Raw genomic sequence first — 9576 nt, 5'->3', positions numbered from 1 at the left:
AGGCATCAAGCTGGAGATTTTGTGTAGACTCTCTAATCTGCATGCCACATAAGTTAGTATTACCCTAATTTTGAAAATTTATAAATTTATAAATTTAACTCAGTTAGTAAAAGGCTATGCTAGAGTTCAAGCTCAGAGCTGTTTGATTGCAAATGTCATTCACTTAAACTGCTATTGTCCACTACATTGTCTATGTAGAATATTACTCATTTTGAAGAAGGTTGAATTGTTAAGAGATGGAGAGTAATTTGAGACTCCAGGAGACAGGGAGCTCCCAGGAGGAATATCCAGGACAGATATCATCCCATAATAATTTCATAATAATAGTGATAAACCACTATTAACTAAGTGCTTACCAAAAGTCAGACACTTCATTTTATTATCACAATCATACAGTAAGGTGGATATAATTATACCCCCTTTTCAGAGGAAACAGAATTAGAGAAATTAAACAAATTTCCCAGGTCACACAATTGGTAAATAGTCAAAGCGACTTGAAATATGGTGCTCTCATTTATCTTAAGATGAGTACCTTGCTGGTGGAAACTGTTTAATACATATTGAATGCAGGAAAAAGTGAATAAAGAAAATGAAGAAAGGGGCTGGAATGGCATGCGTACCCGTTATGCAATGCCCAAGCAGGCCTTAATTAGAAGCTCTTAAAAACAAATGAATAATAAATACAAAAGGTAGAACTGGGGCAAGTCTATGGAAACTGCAGCTTTCCTGTGGTTTCCTGTACAGAAATCTGATTTCAAAGTTGATTGCCCGGATGACCTTTAATTCCATGATTCAACATTCTATGAGAGTCAGTGTCTCTAGAGAGGCATAATATTGAAGAGCATTCCAACAATGAGAACTGCCTTGTAAATCAGTGATCTGCCCATCTTCAAAAGTGTACCAGCTACATAACCACCTGCTAAAATGTTGTAGAATAAATTAACTTGGGGATGCAAACTGGTATAACCACTATGGAGAGCTGTGTGGAGATTCCTAAAACTACTAAAAAAATGGAGCGTCCACATGATCCATTATTTTCACTCCTAGGAATCTACCCAAAGAACACAAAACCATTAATTCAAAAGGACACTTGCACCCCCATGTTTATTGCAGCACAATTTATAATAGGTAAGCTATGGAAGCAACCCAGATGCCCAAAAATAGATGACTGGATCAAGAAGATATGGTATATTTACACAATGGAATATTACTCAGCAATCAAAAAGGATAAAGTTGTGCCACTCACAGCAAAAATGGATGAAGCTGGAAGGGATTATGCTCAGTAAAATAAGCCAGAAAGATAAATAAAAATATCAAATGGTCTCACTAATAGGAGGAAAGTAGGAAAAACAAAAAAGGAGTCAGAAAAAAAAAAGAAAAGTAACTATAGCAAAGTAAACTCAAAATCATTAGGCAACTATAGATCAGAGACATTCTGTAGGGGAGAAGGAAAGAGAAGGACCAGAACAGGAGTGGGAAGAGCACAAGGGATGGTACACAGGTAGATTGGTGGTGGAAATTTCATGGGGAAACCATACATTGTACAAAAATGAAGGATGATGTAATGAATATACTAAAAAAAAATTTTTTTAAATAACTTAACTTGGGTGGTATAGAAGATTATTGGAAAGTATGGATGCAGCTAGTTCCTTCTCTTTATCAATTTTCTATTATAAGATGACTTTGTAACTCCTCCCATTAAGGGGTAGAATTTCCTCCAACCTTGAATCTGGCCTTGAGACTCGCTTTATTTAAGAGAATGCAACAAAAATAGTCTTAGGTTATTTCAGACCTCAAAAAACCTGACATAGTTCCACTCTCTAGAAACACTAAAGCCCATGTGGACACACCTTAGCTAGACTAACCTGGAGGATGCCATTCTATATGGAGAAAAGAAACACCATAGCTGAGAGTAGCCAGCTCAAACCAGCATCACTTAGTGGACCTGTAGATGACCACCGATGTCTAGCTTAGCTAGACCAAAGGAACCCACCTACTATATGGTTCTGAAGGGCAAAGGCAGCAGAAGGAAGTTATTACAGAGCATCTATCTGTACCTTCCATAAGGAAGAACTTGTAAGAGTTCTTTGTAAGAGAAGCTTTGTTTTTTTTAAGATTTATTTATTTAAGCATACCGAACTGGGGTACAGGCCAGAGGTGCAGGGGCGGTGAGAGGATTCACCAGAGACTGCTCTACAACTGGCAAGATTAAAGTGTGAAGTATCCCTGTAGTTGTTCAAAAAGATGCAAAAGGTCATCTCTTTTAGAAGCTGAAGCAAGAGACCATTAGATTATTTGACTTCTTAAATCCTTTCCAATTTATAATAGGTAAGCTATGGAAGCAACCCAGATGCCCAAAAATAGATGACTGGATCAAGAAGATATGGTAAGTTCCTGAGATACTGTAATCTATAGAGATACTTTCCAGACATAAAAATGCCCAAATCATGATAAAGTAAACAACCCCATCAAAAAAATGGGCAGAAGAGCTAAAAAGACACTTCTCCAAAGAGGAAATGCAGATGGCCAACAAACATATGAAAAATGTTCAACATCGCTCGCAATAAGGGAGATGCAAATTAAAACCACAATGAATGGGTTAAAGCACAGCACTAAGAAGCTAAAGCCACTTCAGCTAGAGTTCGATCCCCGCCTGCCCCGGAGGTGACCCACATGGCGCAGCAGACCTCTCCTGGCCCGCCCGCTGCTCCCCTCAGCAGTGTACTTCATCAATCTGCCTGCTCTGCTCCCCACTCTGTCTCTGGTGATGCCTCTCACCACCCCTGCACCTCTGGCCTGTACCCCAGTTCTGTAAGCACAAATAAATCTTTAAAAAATGTTTACATATTTAAAAAATAAATCTTTTTTAAAAAGAAAGAAAAAGAAACTCCTGTACTGTCTTTCACAGGGCCTACACCCTTTAGCAATTCTCCGCAACCACCCCCACCTCCAGCCCCCACCCCGTGTCTGAGAGCTCCTGTGCTCTCCACCAGCCTTTGTGTAGTCAATGTTCTGGATTTTGATCTTTGTAGTAAGTGCGGCATCACGGTTTTTAGCATTGTGCTTTTATTTCATTTTTAACTGTTGCTCTTGTATATAAATTATGTTTTTATATACAGTGATTTTCACATTTTCCCTCACAATATTTATATGGAAGTGATGGAAGCTCAGTAAGTTAGCGTCCCTCTGCACGTCAGCCTCTGTCTGAGTCTCTACTTATTTCAACCAGCTATGTGGCACACACCATCAATTTTTTATACTTGCTTGGAAACACATCTTTTTATCACTCCTCTTCATCTCTGTACCTCCCACCCTATTCCTGTTTGCACTCAATTCAAGCCTAAACCTGTCAATTGTGTTTTTATTTTTAACCAATTAAAATTTATTTAGAGAACATTCTGTAACTTTTATGTTCCTTTTAGAACTATAGTAAACCCACAGACTTGTTTTTTCATTCTCTGGTGTCTATGTTGAAACGCTCATTTAATTTCTTATTGTAATTTTTTTTGCCATAGTGAATTTATTCATCAAATTAAAATAGAATATTTGTACTCTCTTGAATTTTAACTAAAATGGAAATACTTTATTCATAAGATTCCTCTTTAAATCACCTCTTTCCTTTTAATAAAATATGATCCTTAAAATGATAATCCATAATCCATTCCATTTGAGTAAAGTTATAGTGTTTAAGTAAAGACATGCCCTAACATTTTCAGTGAAAGCGATCATCTAAAATTATATTTAAAAAGAGATCCTAATGACCCATGTTTTAAATGTGATTTTAGCTATAATTTGGTAGGTTGATTCAGTCTCAATCTACCTTGAGGGTGTTTGACTTTCAGATGTGGCTATGTGAGTGAAAAATATATCTATCCCATGGGAGAAGGTAATGAGCAAAACTCCCTAATGGATAGTTTTCTCCAGAAAAGAAGGGAGGACCAGGCAAAGCAATATGGGAGACTTTCTTCTTCCATGAATTCTCCCTTTGTCAGGCAGAGTTAGAGATTGGAGGAAGGGGTGGAGAGACAGACTGCAAACTGAAGAGCCTGCAAGAAAGAACTTGCAGAAGAACTTGTCCAGACATCATTGCTCCTCTTAACAATGAATTAATCAGTGAATGAATGAATGAAACTTTAAGTTTGTCAAAGCTATTCAAACAAAATTAGTTCAGTGAGTTTACTAATAAGAATATAGGTCAGGGCCCTCCCTGGTGGCACAGCGGGTTAAAGCACAGCACTAAGAAGCTTAAGTCACTTCCTCATGAGTTCGATCCCCGCCTGCCCTGGAGGAGATCCACATGGTGTGGCAGACCCCTCGTGATCGCCTGCTGCTCCCCTCAGCAGTGTACTTCGTCGATCTGCCTGTTCTGCACTCCACTCTGTCTCTGGTGAATCCTCTCACCCTCCACATCTCTGGCCTGTAACCCCAGTTCTGTACGAAAAAAAAAAAAAAAAAAAACCAGAATATAGGTCAACAGCCTCCTACTTAGTCTGTCTTCCACCTTTCCTGGAGGAAATCAGGTCAATCCTTTTCATTGTTATTAACTGCTTCACCATTTACCAGAATTACTCCATTTCGCTGGTCTCTGTGATACTGCTTTTTTACTTTCAAGAGGAGTGCATTCTGATTCTGAAGTTCTTGAGGCTTGCATGATTATAGGAGCTTTTAAATGGGAAATGTAGCATTGAAAATACCGTATTAGGCCCTTGGTGGCACAGCGGGTTAAAGCACAGCACTGAGAAGCTTAAGCCACTTCCGCATGAGTTCGATCCCCGCCTGCCCCGAAGGTGACCACATGGCGCGGCAGACCTCTCCTGACCTTCCCGCTGCTCCCCTCAGCAGTGTACTTTGTAGATCTGCCTGTTCTGCTCCCCACTCTGTCCCTGGTGAATCCTCTCATCCTCCCCATCTCTGGCCTGTACCCCAGTTCTGTATGAATAAATAAATAAATCTTTAAAAAAAAAAGAAAGAAAAAAGAAAATACCATATTAAATAGACCTTTGGAAAGGTCTCTGAGGCTTTAACTTCATTACCTTCATAGTAAATCTGCCTCTGCCTTCAAGTGAAAACACATACAACCCATTGTATTAAATTATACCACTGCCATCTCTGAACTGTCTCCCAATCCATCTAGCAAGTCTGAAATGCCAGATCTCTCAAGAATTTTACATTCAAATTGCTCCCAAAAGCCAGCTTCTTCCATAAAATCTTTTCTACGAATGGCAAAACAGTAATATTTCTTCTCCATTTTCTCTAATACTTTAATTCTTTATTTTCCTCACTTATATAGTTTATACTTATCCCCCATAACAGAGAGTTATACCTTTTATTTTTATTTTATTTATTTTTTTAAAGATTTATTTATTTGTGAATACAGATCTGGGGTACAGGCCAGAGGCTCAGGGGCGGTGAGAGGCTTCACCAGAGACAGAGTGGGGAACAGAACAGGCAGATCGAGGAAGTACACTGCTGAGGGGAGCAGCGGGCGGGTCAGAAGTCTGCCACGCCATGTGGTCACCTCCGGGGCAGGCAGGAATCGAACTCATGCGGAAGCGGCTTTAGATTCTCAGTGCTGTGCTCTAACCCACTGCACCACCAGAGAGGGCCATACCTTTTATTTTTAATGAAATTTTTAAAAATCACATGTAGTCATTAGGAATTAATGATGCACAGTTGGATATAAAGCTGCCTGTGTATACTAAAGGAAAATTATTTAATTTGAGGCAAATAGTTCCATTTTTAAATGATAAAAGCTTTAGAGAAAATATCATTTATAATATTTTACAGCATCTTGCTAGAGGAAAGGGTAAAATATTAAATATTAAAGATGACCAGGTGGTAAGTATTGAAACCCCTAAAAACAAAACCAACTCAGGTAAAGCCAACTCAGATAGCAAATAACCCAAAGCATTAGTAGAGCTGAAGCTGTTTTTCTTTAGCATTAAGAATCTATTTGCAAATGACAATCCCAGAGTTCCAAAGAAGCAATCTCATATATCAAAACTGTCATAAAAATATGTGTCTCTTTCCTGCAGTATCATGTTACTACTGCACTGAAATTTTTATTTTCCAGTAATACTGGAGGCAGTAATTAGGAGGTATATTATTTTTGGCCAACCCTAGTGGAAACAACCACAGCAAAAGGTTAATTACTATGCTACAAACACCATAGCAATTAACTTTTAGAGCAGGGAGCTTACAGGTAATGTATCCTAAGTAAAAGTTAGATTTTATAAACCCTAGAAATCTAACTGCTGCTGAATCAAGGTTACCAGAAAAGGAAAGTGAGGGGGTGAGGAGAAAAAAGGGGAGAGATCTCAAAGGATCATGGAGGCTGGTTTGGTAGCAGATATAGAATGGTAATATACGTCTCAGAATTTTGAGGTTATACCTTTAAATCAGTGTTATAAACCAAAATTACTTCAATAAAGAGTAATATGATTTCTTAAAGTTAGTTTTTCTTTTTTCTTTTTTAAAGATTTATTTATTTATGCATACACAACCAGAGTACACACAAGAGGTACAGGGGCAGTGAGATGATTCACCAGAGACAGAGTGGGGAGCAGAACAGGCAGACTGATGAAGATCACTGCTGAGGGGAGCAGTGGATGGATCAGGAGAGGTCTGCCACGCCATGTGGGTCACCTCTGGGGCAGGGGATCAAACACACAGGAAGCGGCTATAGCTGGTTCCTAGTGCTACGCTTTAACCCCCTGTGCTACCAGGGAGGGCCCTGGTTCTCCTTTTTCTAAAGCTATCCTCTATGTTGTCTTCACAGACCCCCCAAACTGAGTGAATAAGCCATCAATTAACACATCACTTGGATAAACTGGAGCCATGGGAAGGGCTTTCAAGGGTCACGTAAAGAAGAGACGGAGAAAGAACTTCTGAAGGGAAACAGTCCAGGAAGCCTGAGGTCTGTCTTGTTCTCTTCAATGTCTAGGCTCAGTCCAGATCTCTCTAGCTGAGATCCTCCTACTGCTGTTTGTCCCCCAAGCCTCTAAAGTCTTAGCACCTGGTCGGTGCTCACAAAACAGGCCTACCATGTAGTGTGAGCAAAAGACAGATATTTGGGGCCCTCCCTGGTGGCGCAGCGGGTTAAAGCACAGCACTGAGAAGCTAAAGCCACTTCCTCATGAGTTCGATTCCTGCCTGCCCGGGAGGTGACCACATGGCGTGGCAGACCTCTCCTGACCCGCCCACTGCTCCCCTCAGCAGTGTACTTCGTAGATCTGCCTGTTCTGCTCCCCACTCTAAGCCTCTCGCCACCCCTGAGCCTCTGGCCTGTACCCCAGTTCTGTATGAACAAATAAATAAATCCTTAAAAATAAAAAAAAGACAGATATTTGGAGGATACCAAATATCTGTCTACATACTCAAGTCATAAATTAAGCTAGCAGTCTGTTGTACTTCAGTGGTGGATGTGGTGTGGTGATGCACATCTGAAGAGGTATTAACTGATACCCCTAAATCATATAGAGTGTTATAAAGCAAGATTTTTTAATATCAAATAAAATATATTCAAGCCTTCTATCTTTAGTCTAAGATAATTTTTTTAAATGTATAAAGCTATATTTTAATGGTTTGGGTAAACTATCAGAACTGAACAAATTTAGCTCTTTGGAGAAGATAAAGACCCAGAATAGCCACCACAGTACAGAAGGAAAAGAGTGAAGTTGGAGACTAATACTATCTAATTCTTTAATTTCCTCACTTGTACGGTTTTTATTTATCCCCCTATAACAGAGAGTTATACTTTTTATTTTTAATGCAATTTTTAAAAATTGCTTGTAGTCATTAGAAATTAATGATGCACAATTGGGTATAAAGTTGGCTGTGTATACCAAAGGAAAATCATTTAATTAGTATCAAAATCATTGAATTTGAGGCAAATTCACTATAGGGTTACTGTAAATAAAACAATATGGTAGTGGTGAAAGAACAGACAAATAGATCAGTAGAACAGAGAGCCCAGAAATAGACCTATGTAAATGTAGTCAAGTGAAAGATAGTTATCTTTCTTCTTTATAGCATACAAATACCATCTTGATAACATACAAAAAAAATTGGATATGGACATTACACCCTTTACAAAGTTAACTCAAAAAGGATCATAGGACTAAATGTAAAACACGAACTGTTAAGGCTTTTAGAAGATCCAATAAGAATAGATCCAGAAGTCCTTGGTTTGGTGATGGATTTTTTTCACTGTAACAACAAAGGCATGGTCCATGTAAGAAATAAATGACAAGTTTAAATTCATTAAAGTTAAAGAAAACTTCTGCTCTGCAAAAGACAATTTTAAGAGAATTATAAGACAAGGCACAGACTGAAGAGAAAGTATTTGTGAAAGATATATTCCATAAAGGATTGGTACCCAAAACAAACAAACAAACAAAAAACTCTCAAAAATCAAACATAAAAACCCAACAACCTAAGTAAAGGCTTGGCCAAGCACCTCAACATATTATCAAAGATGATATACAGATGACCAGTAAGCACATTAGAAAAAAAAAAGGCTCACATTATATATAATGGAGGTGCAAATTAAAACGAATACATCGTCACATACCTACTGAAGTGACCAAAATCTGAAACACTGGCAACATCAAATGCTGGTGAGAATGTGGAGCAATAGACACTCTCATATGTTGCCAGTGAGAATGCAAAATGGTATAGTCACTTGGGAAGAGAGCTTGGTAGTTTCTAACAAAATTAAACATACACTTACCAAATAATCCAGCAATGGTACACTTTGGTATTAACACAAGGAATTGAAAATTGACATCTACACCAAAACTACACACAGATGATAATAGAAGCTCTATTCACAATTGCCAAAACTTGGAATCCACCAAGATGTTCTTCAGCCCATGAGTGGATAAATAAACATCCAAACGATGAAATATTATTCAGCACTAAAAAAGAAAAGCGCTAGAAAGCTATGAGAAGGCATGGAGAAATCGAAAATGAACAAGCCAATCTTAAAGGGCTACATACTGTATGATTCCAACTATATACTACTCTCAAAAAAGCAGTGGAGGCAGTAAAAAGATTCAAGGTTGTCAGGAGCTTGGAGGAATGGAAGGGTGAGTAGGTGGAACACACCAGATGAGCAAGAGTCGATAATAAAAACTCGATTGCCTGCTAAGGCACTTCAACTTTCCATTACGTTTTTGTGCAGCAACAAAATTCCTGTCTGACCAGAAATCCCTTTCCCACCTGTGCTTCAATTTGGTGACCAGACTCCCCAGGTAATACATGAAAGTGTTTTGCGTTTTGTTGGTGTGGACAGTTCATCTAAAAGTTATCCACTGTCTAACTTGGGTCCTTTGGGTCACTTTATAGAATTCTTGGATCCTGAGATTCGCCACAGAGTGGGTATGATGAGAGAGATATATATGATGATGAGAGATGAAGATATATATATATGTGTGGTGCTATACACACACACACACACACACACACACACATATATATTTATATGATGCTATACACACACACACACATGCATACGGGCCCGCAGACTGGATAGAGGGCAGTGAGCCAGGGAGCCAGGGCAAGGACCTGCGCTCC

The sequence above is a fragment of the Condylura cristata genome, unplaced genomic scaffold, assembly GCF_000260355.1.
Source record: "Condylura cristata isolate star-nosed mole 26May11 unplaced genomic scaffold, ConCri1.0 scaffold00009, whole genome shotgun sequence".
NCBI lineage: Eukaryota > Metazoa > Chordata > Mammalia > Eulipotyphla > Talpidae > Condylura > Condylura cristata.
This window is presented reverse-complemented; position numbering follows the sequence as displayed.